The 16570-nt window shown below is 34.1% G+C and overlaps 2 long non-coding RNA genes across 3 annotated transcripts; one reads left to right on the top strand and one right to left on the bottom strand.

Annotated features, from left to right (window-relative positions):
• Positions 1-11499: 11499 nt before the first annotated feature.
• LOC130054456 (uncharacterized) lies at positions 11500-13046 on the top strand. Of its 2 annotated transcripts, XR_008802775.1 has the most exons (3): positions 11500-11903; positions 12022-12234; positions 12834-13046. It is a non-coding gene; the product is annotated as an uncharacterized LOC130054456 (long non-coding RNA). The 2 variants fall into 2 exon arrangements; XR_008802776.1 differs by having other exon boundaries at positions 11500-12234.
• A 1-nt stretch (position 13047) lies between these two features.
• LOC130054457 (uncharacterized) lies at positions 13048-15526 on the bottom strand. Its single transcript, XR_008802777.1, has 2 exons — positions 14912-15526; positions 13048-13276 (listed from the first exon to the last, which is right to left on the bottom strand). It is a non-coding gene; the product is annotated as an uncharacterized LOC130054457 (long non-coding RNA).
• Between the last annotated feature and the right edge of the window lie 1044 nt (positions 15527-16570).

The following is a 16570-nucleotide window of genomic DNA, read 5'->3' as shown; positions in this document are numbered from 1 at the left end:
TTTTCTTGCAAATATTTTGTTAAGACATGTAGAACAAAAGTTGTGCACATTTACGAGATCTTTCCGAAACTATCAAGATTTAGGGGCTAGCCCCTCAAATTAGGGATCTAGAAGGGCTCAAAGTCTAGATCAAATATCTCAAAAATCGTTAATATTTTGGTATAAGTCAAAGAACAAAAAATGTTCATCTCAACAATCCAAATCTATTCATATAAAAATTTAGGTCATATGTTACGTAATAAGGGATTTTAAGGGCCAAAACCATAAATTTTTTACCCCTTGTATCTCGAAAACGACAAATATTTTGAAAAGCAATAAAGAACAAAAGTTGTTCCGAATGATGATCTGAACAATATGCATATTTCGTTTTTACCTTATGTGGCCCCGTTAGGGAGCTACAGTTTGGCCCCTAAAAATTACTTCTAGAAATAACTCCAGAACGGTAAAGAATTTCTAAATACTTGTTGAACAAAAAATGTTTGAAATGTCATGACCTTTCTTACGATATCAAGCAAAAGGGGCTGACCCTTTAAATTAGGGGCCCAGAAGGGTCCAAAGGTTTATGAGAATATCTCAGAAACTATTAATATTTTGTAATAAGTCATTGAAGCGGAAATGTTCATCTAAACGAGCTTGTTCTTATCAAATCAAAAAGTAGGTCATATGTTACGTAATAAGGGATTTTAAGGGCCAAAATCATAAATAATTGACACCTCATATCTTGAAAACGACAAATATTTTGAAAAGCATTATTGAACAAAAGTTGTTCAGAATGATAATCTAAACAATATGTACATTTCGTTTTTTCCCTATGTGGCCCCGTTAGGGAGCTACAGTTTGGCCCCTAAATATTTCTTGTACAGATAACTCGAGAACGGTAAAGAATTTCTAAATACTTGTTGAGCAAAAAATGTTTAAAATGACAAGGCCTTTCTTACGATATCAAGCAAAACGGGCTGGCCCTTTAAATTAGGGGTTCAGAAGGGTCCAAATGTTTTTGAGAATATCTCAGAAACTATTAATATTTTATAATAAGTTGTAGAAGCGGAAATGTTCATCTCAACGAGCTTGATCTTATCCAATCAAAAAGTAGGTCATATGTTACGTCATTAGAGATTTTAAGGGCCAAAATCGGAAATATTTGACGCCTCATATCTTTAAAACGACATATTTTTTGAAATCATTATTGAACAAAAGTTGTTCAATGTGTCATAACCTATCGATCAATATCAAAAAATGGGTCTGTGGGCCTCATGGCTCGCCTGTAGAGTCGATTTTTGTCGATATCAGTTGATTTCAAAAACTTGTAACTGGTAAATATTTTGTAAGGACATATTGAACAAAAGTTGTTCAGTTTATCGAGATCTATCGATTGATATCAAGAAATAGGCCTATGGTCCCAATGGCTCGCCTGTAGAGTCGATTTTTTGTCGATATCGGTCGATCTCAATAACTTTTTACAGGTAAATATTTTGTAAAGACATATAGAACTAAAGTTGTTGAGTCTATAGAGGGCTAACAAATGACATCAAGAAATAGGCCCGCAGGCCTTATGGCTCGCCTGGAGAGTCGAATTTCAAACGAATTTCACCGCAACTTTGCTTCAGAAGCTTATGATATGAAAAATTGATTATATCTAAAGTGTCTTAAAGTCGGAAACTAAATTGGGACTCATTTGTCTTTTCTTTTTTTTTTTAACTCCGAGTGCATCAACAAATCGGACGGAAGACCTACTCATTGCTCGCAACGAGATCGTGTCTAGTTATTATTATTATTTTTTTTCCCTTTCGTCTCCGAGACCGTTGGATGGATTTTCCTGAAACTTTCACAGGTTATAGAGAACGATGGTACCTCGAGGCATCTTTTTTCATTTTTTCAAAATCCACTTCCGGTCGCAAGATATATCCAACTTTCGTCTTTATACAAGATATTTTGTCCAGCGTTTTTCTCAGAAACGGTAAAAGATAGAGTCACCAAATTTTCAGAGTTAATAGATCTCACTTTGTAGGCGTGCAGTAGGGGGTTAAGAATGTCGGCCGTCACTTCCGGTCGTCACCGGAAGTGATTTAAGGAAACATGAATTTCAAACTTTTTTCTTTCAAATTGAAACCTATTTTGGTTTAGTATATCTGGTTCTTATTCTCAAAAAATGTTGACCCCACCGGAAGTTGAATCTTCAACTTCCGGTTATCTCAAAGAAAGCCTATTCATTCTCTCATTTTTCAGTGCCAAAAATCTCGGTCATGAAACTAGTTAATGAGTTGAGTTTTACATATATTATAGTCACTATAAATGTCTAGAGTAACGTCAAGTATTTTTGTAAAATTTACTTCCGGTCGGCAAATACGGCTTATTAGCTGTTTTCGTTGTCCAGCGTTTTTCTCAGAAACGGTAAAAGATAGAGTCACCAAATTTTCAGAGTTAATAGATCTCACTTTGTAGGCGTGCAGTAGGGGGTTAAGAATGTCGGCCGTCACTTCCGGTCGTCACCGGAAGTGATTAAATGAATCATATATTTCAAACTTTTTTCTTTCAAACTGAAACCTCTATCGGTTTACTAGGTCTGGTTCTAATTCTCAAAAAAATGTTGACCCCACCGGAAGTTGAAACTCCAACTTCCGGTTATATCAAAGAAAGACTATTCATTCTCTCATTTTTCAGTGCCATAAATCTCGGTCATAAAACAAGTTAATGATTTGAATTTTACATATGTTATAGACACTATAAATGTCTAGTGTAAATTTAAATATTTTTGAAAAAATTCACTTCCGGTCGTGAGATATGGGGTGGACATATTCAAACCTTGTTTTTTCAGTTTCTCAATAATGAATATAGATAGACGCTTGAAACTTGTAGAGCTGATCAACTAACATTAGTCCATTGTACACATAGATTCAATTTTTTTGTCCGTCACTTCCGGTCTATACCGGAAGTATTTGAAAAAATGTCGATTTTCCGATTTCTTCAAGTGATTTCTTAGAGATGGCTGAAATTTTCAGGAATAATTTCTTATGAAATGACCTTGCTACAATTATTTTTGTTTTTTACAAAATTCACTTCCGGTCGGAAAATATGGCCGATTTTCTGTTTCTCAAAAGGAATTTTGTCCAGCATTTTTCTTGGAAAAGGTAAAATATAGGTTCATCAAATATTCAGGGATAATCAATCTCCGTTTGTAGGTGTGCAGTAGTGGGTTGAACATGTCGACCGTCACTTCCTGTCGTCACCGGAAGTGATGGAAAGAATCGCAAACTTCAAACTTTTTCCTTTAAATTGAAACCTATACTAGTTTATTAAGTCTCTTTCAAAGTGTCAAAAGAATATTGACTCTGTCGGTAGTCAAAACAACTACTTCCGGTTTCTTGATAAAATGCCTTTTTAATTTTCGTCTCTTTGTCCCCATATATCTCGCTTATATTTGAAGTCTTTCATATGATTTTCACATGTCTTAATAAAAGTATCAACTTCTAAAGTTTTGATAATTTTGTTTTTCAAAATTGACTTCCGGTCGGTAGTAACCTACTACTTTTTCTTTCTTAGGTTTACTTCTTTTTTTGAGAACTCTTTCAGATAGAGACGTGAAATTGTCAGGGAATATAGACAGTAAAGAGTGGCTGTCATTTATAGGAAAACGCATCTGAATAGTACTTCCGGTCGTCACCGGAAGTTACGAGAAATGAGTAAAAAATTCGATAATACATTTCTCATTTAATATTCAAGTACATTCTCTGATATATTTGAATGGTTTTCGTAGGATCAGAAAACTCTTTACCGGAAGTGAACAAACGGAAGACCTACTCATTACTAGTAATGAGTGTCTAGTCTTATTAAGGTCTTCCGTTTCCAACGGAAGACCTTCTAGTGATTCTACTGTTTATTATTATTAGGGTCTTCCGTCTTCAGCGGAAGACCCTTCTATTATTCTATTGTTGATTTTTCACTTTTCTTATTATTATTAGGGTCTTCCGTCTTCAGCGGAAGACCATTCTATTATTCTATTGTTGATTTTTCACTTTTCTTATTATTATTATTATTCTTTTTTTTTCTCCTTACCGATTTTTGTGCAGAAGATTTGTCGGAGATGGCTGGATCGATTTGCTTCAAATTTTCAGGATTGATGCGTTGCCATTTGAAGTTTGTACCGCCGTTTCAATTTGTGCAAAATCACTTCCGGTTGGAAGTTATCCCCCTTTTATCGATTTTCAGATGACCATTTTGTCCAGACAAAAACTCAAAAACGATAAAAGCTAGAGTGCTGAAATTTTCAGTGATGTTAGACGACATGTTGTAGTTGTGCACCTGGGTTTTCAAAATTTCCGGAAGTGCCTAGTATGGAAGCTCGGTAGGGGTCGAAAATGGAGTTTAAAAAAGTGCCCAATTTTTTTCCACGTTTTAAATCATAACTTTTTACTCGTAAATATTTTGTTTAGACATATCTAACAAAAGTTGTACAGTTTATTGAGATCTTTCGTGTCATATCAAGAAATGCGCCCATGGGCCTAATGGCTCGCCTGAACCATTGAATTTCTGTTACAATGATTAACTTTTTTCTCACGAAACTTTTGATAAGACATGTAGAATGAAAGTTGTTCAGTTTTGGAAGATCTGTCTAATGATGTCAAAAATAGGCCTCCGGGCGTCATGGCTCGCCTGAACAGTCGAATTTGTATCACAATCAATAACATTAATAACTTTTTTCTCGAGAAACTTTTGACAAGACATGTAGAACAAAAGTTGTTCAGTTTCGCAAGCGTTAACTAACGATGTTAAGAAATAGGCCTGTGGGTCTCATGGCTCACCTGAATAATTGGGTTATTGTTGCAATCTATTACATTTTTGTCAAGAAACTTTTAATAAGACATCTAGAAAAAAAGTTGTTCAGTTTTGCAAGATCTTTCGAACAACATCATCAAAAAGGCGAACGGGCCTCATGGCTCGCCTGAACAGTTTGATTAGTGTCATAATTACTAACTTTTTTCTCGAGAATCTTTTGATTAGACATGTAGAACAAAAGTTGTTCAGTTTTGCAAGATCTTTCATACGATATCAAGAAAAAGGCCCATGGCCCTTATGACTCGCCTTCACAGTCTGATAAATGTCGCAATCAATAACTTTTTTCTGAAGAAAATTTTGATAGGACATGTAGAACAAAATTTGTTCAGTTTTGCGAGATATATCTAGAATGATATCAAAAAATAGGCCTTCGGGCGACATGACTCGCCTGATCAGTCGAATTGTTTTCGCAGTAAATAACATTATTAACTTTTTTCTCGAAAAAAGGCTGACCCCTTTAATTAGTGGCCGAGAGGGGCAGAGAGTCTTTAATTTATAACACTTAAATGATCAATATTTATAAAACATTACCGAAGCTAAATTGTACGTCTAGACAATATATTTGTATCATTATTTATGAACGAAAATCTCAGTCAAATTCTTATCTCATCACATCTAAAATTGGACGGAAGACCCACTCGTTGCTCGCAACGAGATCGCATCTAGTTATTATTATTATTATTATTTTTTCCCTTTCGTCTCCGAGACCGTTGGATGGATTTTCCTGAAACTTGCACAGGTTATAGGGAATGATGGTACCTCGAGGCATTTTTTTCATTTTTTCAAAATTCACTTCCGTTCGTCAGATACGTCCGATTTTCCGGTTTTTGAAAGAAACTTTGTCCGGGGGTAAACTTGAAAACCACTAAAGATAATCGAATGAAACTTTCAGGGATGATAGATCTGTCTTCTCTATGGTGCATGCACGTAATATTTTTTGTCGCCGTCACTTCCGGTCGTCACCGGAAGTGATCAAATAAATCATCAATTTCAAACTTTTTTCTTTCAAATTGAAACCTACTTTGGTTTACTATATCTCGTTCTAATTCTCAAAAAATGTTGACCCCACCGGAAGTTGAATCTCCAACTTCCGGTTATATCAAAGAAAGACTATTCATTCTCTCATTTTTCAGTGCCATAAATCTCGGTCATGAAACTAGTTAATGAGTTGAATTTTACATATATTATAGTCACTATAAATGTCTAGAGTAACGTCAAATATTTTTGTAAAAATCACTTCCGGTCGGCTAATACGGCTTATGAGCTGTTTTCGTTGTCAATCGTTTTTCTCAGAAACGGTAAAAGATAGAGTCACCAAAATTTCAGAGTTAATAGATCTCACTTTGTAGGCGTGCAGTAGGGGGAAAAGAATGTCGGCCGTCACTTCCTGTCGTCACCGGAAGTGATTAATAAATCATAAATTTCAAACTTTTTTCTTTTAAATTGAAACCTATATCGGTTTATTAGGTCTCGTTCTAATTCTCAAAAACTATTGACCCCACCGGAAGTTGAATCTCCAACTTCCGGTTATATGAAAGAAAACCTATTCATTCTCTCATTTTTAAGTGCCATAAATCTTGGTCATAAAACAAGTTAATGATTTGAATTTTACATATGTTATAGACATTATAAATGTCTAGTGTAAATTTAAATATTTTTGTAAAATTAACTTCCGGTCGTGAAATATGGGGTGGACATATTCAAACGTTGTTTTTTCAGTTTCTCAATAATGAATATAGATAGACGTTGAAAATTGTAGAGTTGATCAACTAACATTAGTCCATTCTACAAATACATTCAAGTTTTTCGTCCGTCACTTCCGGTCTATACCGGAAGTATTTGAAAAATGTCGATTTTCTGATTTCTTCGAATGATTTCTCAGAGATGGTGGATAGATTTTCTTGAAATTTTCAGGAATAATGTCTTATGAAAGGACTTTCCTATAACTATTTTTGTTTTTACAAAATTCACTTCCGGTCGGAAAATATGGGCCATTTTCTGTTTCTCAAAAGGAATTTTGTCCAGCAATTTTCTTGGAAAAGGTAAAATATAGGTTCATCAATTATTCAGGAATTATAAATCTCCGTTTGCAGTCGTGCAGTAGAGGGTTGAACATGTCGACCGTCACTTCCTGTTGTCACCGGAAGTGATTGAAAGAATCGCAAATTTCAAACTTTTTCTTGTAAATTGAAACCTATACTAGTTTATTAAGTCTCTTTGAAAGTGTCAAAAGAATATTGACTCCGTTGGTAGTCAAAACAACTACTTCCGGTTTCTTGATAAAATACCTTTTTACTTTTCATCTCTTTGTCACCATAAATCTCGCGTATATTTGAAGTCTTTCATATGATTTTCACATGTCATAATAAAAGTATCAACTTCTAGAGTTTGGATCATTTTCTTTTTCAAAATTGACTTCCGGTCGGTAGTAACCTACTACTTTTTCTTTCTTTATTCTACTTCTTTTTGCTGAGAACTCTTTGAGATAGAGACGTGAAATTTTCAGGGAATATAGACAGTAAAGAGTCGCTGTCATTTATAGGAAAACGCATCATAAAATTACTTCCGGTCATAACCGGAAGCTACGAGAAATGAGTAAAAAATTCGATAATACATTTCTCATTCATTGTTAAGGCACATTTTCTGATATATTTAAATGGTTTTCGTAGGAACAGAAAGCTCTTTACCGGAAGTGATCTAACGGAAGACCTACTCATTACTAGTAATGAGTTTCTAGTTATTATTATTATTCTTTCTTTATTCTTGTCACCCTTTTTTGTCCACGAGTGTTCTCAGAAACTACTGAAGGGATCAAGATGAAACCTTTTTAGGATGATAGAATGCTCTATGTAGATGTGCGGAACGAACGTCATTTTGTCTGAAAATGCATGCATGTGCATGCACGTGCATTGAATTTTTTCTTTACAAATTTTAGAATGCGTCTAACTTTTTTATTTTTCAATGAAATCGTTTGATATTTATATTGCAGGTATAACTTGAGACCCTTAACCGTTTGGCATCGTCAAAATTTCAATTCTGCACGCGCATGCACGTGTGCTTCAATTTGATTGGATAATACAAAACCGTTTATAACTTTCATGTAAATTAAGATTATATGATGATATATACAGGATAGGTAAAGATAAGACATATCTACAAAACTGTGTTATAAAAATTGAAAACGCGCATGCGCACGCACGTGCATTGACATTTGAATATTCAATTCTTTCAATGACCATAACTTTTTTGTTTTTTGTCAAAATCTTTTCAAACTTGTATTGTATATGTATCTTGATATTCTTAACAAATGTAAACAGTCATAAGAACTATCCGGCACGTGTATGCACGTGTGATAAATTCTGATTGGACGATTTTCAAAACGCCATAACTTTCTTATAAATGATGGAAACAATATGAAATTCATACTGTAAGTATATCTATTAAATGTCTATTGAATGACATCAACATTGATGCTGAGTCATACTCACGTGCCCGTGTATGCACGTGCATATCTTTTCTTTCATTTTTTGGGTACTAAAATGGTCATAACTATTGAATTAAAAATTGAAATGAATTCAAATTTACCCTGAGGATCCATGATATGAATGTCTATGAAATGGTGTCAATAATTTTTCCATTATCAAAATTGCGTGCGCGTGAATGCGCGTGGATTGTAATTTTTGACATCTAAATTTAATTATTGGTCTATAACATTTTGAGATTGCAATGAATAGGTTTGAAAATTAGGTTGCAGGTATGTTTTGGGCCTCTCAATTTATTAATAGTCTCAAAATCACTTCCCTGCACGCGCATGCACGTGCGCTTAATTCTGATTGGACGATTTTGAAATCCCAATAACTTTCTTATGAGTGAAGCAATCGATACCAAATTCATATAGTAAGTATATTGTTCAAATGTCTATTGAATAACATCAACAAAATTGCTGTGTCGTACTCACGTGCACGTGTATGCACGTGCATTGATTTCGGTCTTTGTAGTTTTGAGTTGCCGTTAATTTCTCGTTTTTCATTGAACAGTTGTGAAACTTCTCTTGTACTCATATAGTAAGATTTCTAATGTATCGAGATGGTCGAATTATTTATATGCACGTACGTGCACGTGCATCAAACTCTCAGATCTTTATAACTGATTTGTATTAGCATGAAATGAACTGAACGTTATAAAATAGTTATATATTCACATGTATCACAGTTTGCAATGGTCAAAACCACTTGTACTGAAATAAATGACACCACTTGCTGAGTGGGGGAATGTTTGGGGAACATCTGTAACGGTCCCCGTTACAATAAGTACTAGTTATTATTAAGGTCTTCCGTCTCCTGCGGAAGACCTTACTATTATTGTTCGCGTTCTTCTTCTTCATTATTAATTAAGGTCTTCCGTCTCCTGCGGAAGACCTTACTATTATTGTTCGCGTTCTTCTTCTTCATTATTATTATTATTATTTTCCTTGGTAGTACACGCGTTTTTCTCAGCCATTTCTCGATCGATTTTCACGAAATTTTCAGGAAAGATGTCTTTTGGTGACGAGACTTTGCTTGCAAAATTTCGTGCTTGACGTCACTTCCGGTCAGGAGTTATCTCTCTTTTAGGGACTTTTTGAAGGGCCTTGTTGTCCACACATCTCCTCCGTTAGTTTTGAAGCTAGAGTCTTGAAATTTCTACACAAGATAGAGTAAACATTTTAGAAGATTTGTGGGGGATTCGATTTTACCGGAGGCGATTTGCCTAAACGCTCGCCTGGACCTGAAAAAATGGATGCCAAAATTTTTCACCGATTTCGGCGATTTTTGACCTTTGATCTCCAATATCTTTTTTGTTGCAAATATTTTGTTAAGAGATGTAGAACAAAAGTTGTGCACATTTACAAGATCTTTCCGAAACTATCAAGATTTAGGGGCTAGCCCCTTAAATTAGGGATCTAGAAGGGCTCAAAGTCTAGATCGAATATCTCAAAGATCGTTAATATTTTGGTATAAGTCAAAGAACAAAAAATCTTCATCTCAACAATCCAAATCTATTCATATAAAAATTTAGGTCATATGTTACGTAATAAGGGATTTTAAGGGCCAAAACCATAAATTTTTTACCCCTTGTATCTCGAAAACGACAAATATTTTGAAAAGCAATAAAGAACAAAAGTTGTTCAGAATGATGATCTGAACAATATGCATATTTCGTTTTTACCCTATGTGGCCCCGTTAGGGAGCTACAGTTTGGCCCCTAAAAATTACTTCTAGAAATAACTCGAGAACGGTAAAGAATTTCTAAATACTTGTTGAACAAAAAATGTTTGAAATGTCATGACCTCTCTTACGATATCAAGCAAAAGGGGCTGACCCTTTAAATTAGGGGCCCAGAAGGGTCCAAAGGTTTATGAGAATATCTCAGAAACTATTAATATTTTGTAATAAGTCATTGAAGCGGAAATGTTCATCTAAACGAGCTTGTTCTTATCAAATCAAAAAGTAGGTCATATGTTACGTAATAAGGGATTTTAAGGGCCAAAATCATAAATAATTGACGCCTCATATCTTGAAAACGACAAATATTTTGAAAAGCATTATTGAACAAAAGTTGTTCAGAATGATAATCTAAACAATATGTACATTTCGTTTTTTCCCTATGTGGCCCCGTTAGGGAGCTACAGTTTGGCCCCTAAATATTTCTTGTAGAGATAACTCGAGAACGGTAAAGAATTTCTAAATACTTGTTGAGCAAAAAATGTTTAAAATGACAAGGCCTTTCTTACGATATCAAGCAAAACGGGCTGGCCCTTTAAATTAGGGGTTCAGAAGGGTCCAAATGTTTTTGAGAATATCTCAGAAACTATTAATATTTTATAATAAGTTGTAGAAGCGGAAATGTTCATCTCAACGAGCTTGATCTTATCAAATCAAAAAGTAGGTCATATGTTACGTAATTAGAGATTTTAAGGGCCAAAATCGTAAATATTTGACGCCTCATATCTTTAAAACGACATATTTTTTGAAAAGCATTATTGAACAAAAGTTGTTCAATGTGTCATAACCTATCGATCAATATCAAAAAATGGGTCTGTGGGCCTCATGGCTCGCCTGTAGAGTCGATTTTTGTCGATATCAGTCGATTTCAAAAACTTGTAACTGGTAAATATTTTGTAAGGCCATATTGAACAAAAGTTGTTCAGTTTATCGAGATCTATCGATTGATATCAAGAAATAGGGCTATGGTCCTAATGGCTCGCCTGTAGAATCGATTTTTTGTCGATATCGGTCGATCTCAATAACTTTTTACAGGTAAATATTTTGTAAAGACATATAGAACTAAAGTTGTTGAGTCTATAGAGGGCTAACAAATGACATCAAGAAATAGGCCCGCGGGCCTTATGGCTCGCCTGGAGAGTCGAATTTCAAACGAATTTCACCGCAACTTTGCTTCAGAAGCTTATGATATGAAAAATTGATTATATCTAAAGTGTCTTAAAGTCGGAAACTAAATTGGGACTCATTTGTCTTTTTTGTTTTTAACTCCGAGTGCATCAACAAATCGGACGGAAGACCTACTCATTGCTCGCAACGAGATCGTGTCTAGTTATTATTATTATTATTCTTTCTTTCTTCTTGGGACTTTTTTGTCCACGAGTGTTCTCAGAAACTACTTAAAGGTCAACTGAAACGATTTTCAAAGTTCGTTTTTCAAATAAATTCCGTAAGAAAATACCATTCCTTAAATGTTTTCACATAAGAATAATTTTTGTTTCGATCATCCAGGTAGATACGACATCGTTAATTTCAACCCGGTAAATTTTATTGTATGAGTTATCTGCCCTTTAGGCGAACCTGATATTTCAATATGGCGGCACGATATGAAAATCATTCGGAAGATTGTATTCCTGAAATAGATATATCGCTTAGTGTTAATGTGCAGCCCTGCCAATACGAACCAGTTGTACAGCGAGACGCTTCCCCACTAGTGGAAAACGATAGTTATTCAGAAAACAGCGAGGATCAATCGGACGAATGCCCTTCACCTGTTCACCATCTGATATGCGAGGTCGATATGCAATGGTTTGTTAATTTAGGCTAATTATTTATATGAGACTTTTAATGAAAACGAAACGATTACTCAAAGCTCAGAAGTGCATCAGCATGTATTTCTAAGACTAGTTTTCTATTATTCTAACAGGTGATCATATAGGCTAGTAATGTCATCGCAATGCCCTCAAGAAGGGAGTCCAAATGTTGCAGTGCATAGGATTGAAGAAGTGGGCGTGTCCTGCATCACAGATCACGAAGGTTTTGTTGTGGCAAACTGTCTCAACAGATTGGTTATAGGAACAGCTTATTATGAATGCATACAAAATATTGGTCCCTTGGAGGAGGGGGAATTGATTCACAAGTATGTATTTTGTTATGATTACTCAAAGTTAATATTGTGGGGGTGGGGGGGTGGGGGGGGGGGCACTCGGTCTCCTGATTCACTATGACACGGCCATAGTCATAGTCATTAATGAAGCATTGTAAAATAAATGTCTCGATGCTATTAAATACCAATGTTCTTTAATATTTTCTAGATTGAAATTGCTAATTTATTTAAGTATTTCAAATAATTTAATGCAAATTAGTAGATAAAAATGAAAATAAGTATGTCAATGGTCAATGGGGCAGGCACTCGGTCTCCTGATTCACTATGAGCCATAGTCATAATGAACCTCTCCTATTTCAATATCTAAACCCACTGAATTGTTGACCCTTTTATGCACTTCCTTTCAAATAAACATAAAATGTGCCTCAATCAATTTCTTATGTTTTATCTTTACCCATTTTACTGTCTAACCATGTGTACATTTTATATCAATTTTAAATCAGAAATTAATTCCTGAAAAATCATTCATATTTAAAGTAACCCCATCCCCCCACAATTTTTTTTTTTTTTGGTTAGATGAAAGTCATCAATTATATTTGAAATTTTAAAATTCTTCATAATTTTTTAAACAGATTTTACAGACATCATGCATATTGGAGATCTGGTAGTAGCTTGGGAAAAACAATTGGAAAGTTCTTCTATCCTGCGTTGTGACTATGATAAGAAATCATTCCATCACAACAGTACTGTGGATTTAAATACCCTTTGGTATTAATTTAAATGTGTGATAAATTCTTAATGCATTTTTCATAAGTGATATAAATAAATATAAACAAGTAAACATAGTTTGATGTTCAGTTTTTATATTGTACATAATATATATCACCAATTTACATATATGTAATTTGGGTTAAATCCAAAAGGTCTACAGGTCCCAGTCACCTGAGTTTGACACATGTTGGTAGGAATTTGTGATCGGGGCAGGAGAATTACCAACAACATCCATTATATTAACTTCCTGGAGTTTCTGTAGGAGCCAAACTGATCACTTCCTGCATCAATTCAAAGGCTTAATCTGAAATATAACAAAACGTTACAATTCAATAAACATGTACTTATTGTCTAGTATTATGAATATCCACTCACATACATACTAATTATGTGGGTCAATTTAAAAAATGTACATATTTGAGGTGAAGAAAAACAAAAAAATTCAAATGTCGCAGAAAATTAATTTTCATATTAATGAAGCATTGTAAAATAAATGTCTAGATACTATTAAATACCAATGTTCTTTAATATTTTCTAGATTGAAATTGCTAATTTATTCAAGTATTTCAAATAATTTAATGCAAATTAGTAGATAAAAATGAAAATACGTATGTCAATGGTCAAAATTGACCTACATGTAAAATTTGTACATGTATTCCGTTTCTTTTTCCAACAACTGGATTTATTTAATGATACAAGTTTAATTTTCCATCTCATAATTATAAGAATATTATCAAAACTATGGTTGTAAGAAATATTCATTTATCAATTTCACAATTTATCTATTTAGTAAATTGTAAAATTGCTTCTTTGGGGGGGGGGGGGGGGGGGGGGTTCTGTAACTTGGGAAATTTGCATAGTATCAGCATGGATAAATAAATATATGCTCTGCATTTAATTAATCAAATGTGGATCATGTGTACTTAGTCATGTTGCATGTATATCATAAAGCTGATTAAGTATACTCGACTAGTGATATTTTTATTGTACTACTACTTGTGTAGATTTTTCTATACCTATTTCTGGATTTTATATTAATTATTGTACTTCAGAGAAAACTCAGTACAAATATGTGTCCTATATTTACTTGTTTTAAAATCATTTACCTTTATGGCATAAAAATAATGAATTTTAGAAAAATTTACAATTTTTTCATGTTTGACACTGTATTGAGTTTGTATTCAAATTTAGTAACAGTATCGAGAGTAACATCATGGACAAAGTGTAAAAAATCTAAAGGGCATGAGTGTAGAACACAAGTGAAAAAATATTCAGATTTTATACAAAGTTACTTAACATGCATATTGGCTATGATTCTAATTTACACATTTGCAAAAGTTCACTTCAATCTAGAATAATATTCATAGATATTTACTTGATATCCTTCACCTAACTTGTATACATATGTATGTACATGTATGTTACATGAACAATTGAACATTCAAAGTATCCATTAAATTTACACCAATGTGTAATATTTTTGAAAACAAATTTGATAATACAATTCATGTCATTTTGTGGCTCTAGTACAAATCTTGCAATCATTCCATATGTGGTTTGTGTAGTCATTTCATAAGTGTTTGTCCCATTCATGATTTAATCATTTTGAATGGCAGGATCATATGACATTGAATGGAATTGGTTGTTTTTGTTGATTGTCTTGGAATTGGGTGGTGGGGGAAGAATGATTCGGACATTGTCATCAACTTCTAACTCATATAAACTAATATAAACAAATGAATGAAAGTAAACTTCAGTTATGAATGACTTGTGTGACTGCATGAAGGGGGGGGGGTAATAAAAATAAGCTTCAGTATGAAATAATTGTGTGACGGGTGGGGGTAGAGGATATTCGTATAGAGAACAAATAAACAAATAAATCGTGTCATACTATATCAATGTCAATAAAAAAGCCAATATCATTTACATCAAAACTTACGTTCTTTTCTCCACAGCTCTGGAAGTTTTGTTTATGAAGGGGAAAGTCCAAATCTGTTTTCCGTTTTCGGCCCTTTCAGGTCTTTGTAGCTACGTGTAGCGGTTTGTAATCAAAGAGAATTGGGATTGGCTTTTTCTTTCATTGCATTCTTGAGTGTTCCATGCAAAGACCATGCCATGGACAGCTGATGGACGGCTTATTATGTAGGCCTAACAGTCCTCAATAGAGTGCTTCGACGGCCAATAATTAATCCATTGTTTTTAATTTCCCCACCCAAATTCCGCAATTTTTTGTGTGTGTAGGGAAACTAAACATTGTTACTCTGTCTATATTAAACCTTACAGTCAGGAACCGCACAAAACACCATATTTACTCGTTGTTTACCGGACGTCACCTGCTGATTAGCGTCTTTAGTTTCAATATGGCGGGTTCGTGTAAAGGGGCATAACTCCCGCAATATTTTCTGCTCTGACACAGGTGCGCTATCTTTATCCGCGCGTATCGCGGATATATGACCAAAATGAACCGAACAAACCCGCACAATCATTTTATACGATCTAAATGAAGCAAATACATACTTAATATGGAAAAAGTTATATTTCGTTTCAGTTGACCTTTAAGGGATCAATATGAAACCTTTTTAGAATGATAGTATAGCATATGTAGATGTGCGGAACGAATGTCATTTTATCTGAAAATGCATGCATGTGCATGCACGTGAATTGGATTTTTTGTTTACCAACTTTGGAATCAGTCTAACTTTTTTTATTTTTCAATGAAATCGTTTGCTATTTATATCGTAGGTATAACTTGGGACCCTTAACTGTTTGGCATCGTCAAAATTTCAATTCTGCACGCGCATGCACGTGTGCTTCAATTTGATTGGATAATACAAAACCGTTTATAACATTCATACCAATTAAGGAAATTGAATGATATTTATAGGATAGGTAGACATACCAAATATCTACAGATCGATGTAATAAAAATTGCAAACGCGCATGCACACGCACGTGCATTGTCTTTTGAAGGTTCAATTCTTTCCATGACCATAACTTTTTTGTTTTTTGTCAAAATCATTTCAAACTTGTATTGTATATGTATCTTGATATTCTTAACAAAAGTGTATAGTAATAATTACTATCTGGCACGAGCATGCACGTGTGCTAAATTCTGATTGGACGATTTTCAAATCGCCATAACTTTGTTATAAATGATGGAAACAATATGAAATTTTTACTGTAAGTATATCTATCAAATGTCTATTGAATGACATCAACATTGATGCTGAGTCATTCTCACGTGCCCGTGTATGCACGTGCATAGCTTTTCTTTCATTTTTCGGATACTAAAATGGTCATAACTATTGAATTAAAAACTGAAATGAATTCAAATTTACCCTGAGGATCTATGATATGAATGTCTATGAAATGGTGTCAACAAATTTTCCATTATCAAAATTGCATGCGCGTGAATGCGCGTGCATTGTAATTTTTGACGTCTAAATTGAAGTTTTGGTCTATAACATTTTGAGATTGCAATGAATAGGTTTGAAAATTAGGTTGCAGGTATGTTTTGGGTCTCTCAATTTATTAATAGTCTCAAAATCACTTCCCTGCACGCGCATGCACGTGCGCTTAATTCTGATTGGACGATTTT

Source organism: Ostrea edulis, chromosome 4 (genome assembly GCF_947568905.1).
Source record: "Ostrea edulis chromosome 4, xbOstEdul1.1, whole genome shotgun sequence".
NCBI classification, from domain to species: domain Eukaryota; kingdom Metazoa; phylum Mollusca; class Bivalvia; order Ostreida; family Ostreidae; genus Ostrea; species Ostrea edulis.
Note: the sequence above shows the minus strand (reverse complement) of the source record. Positions and strands in the feature narration are given on the sequence as shown.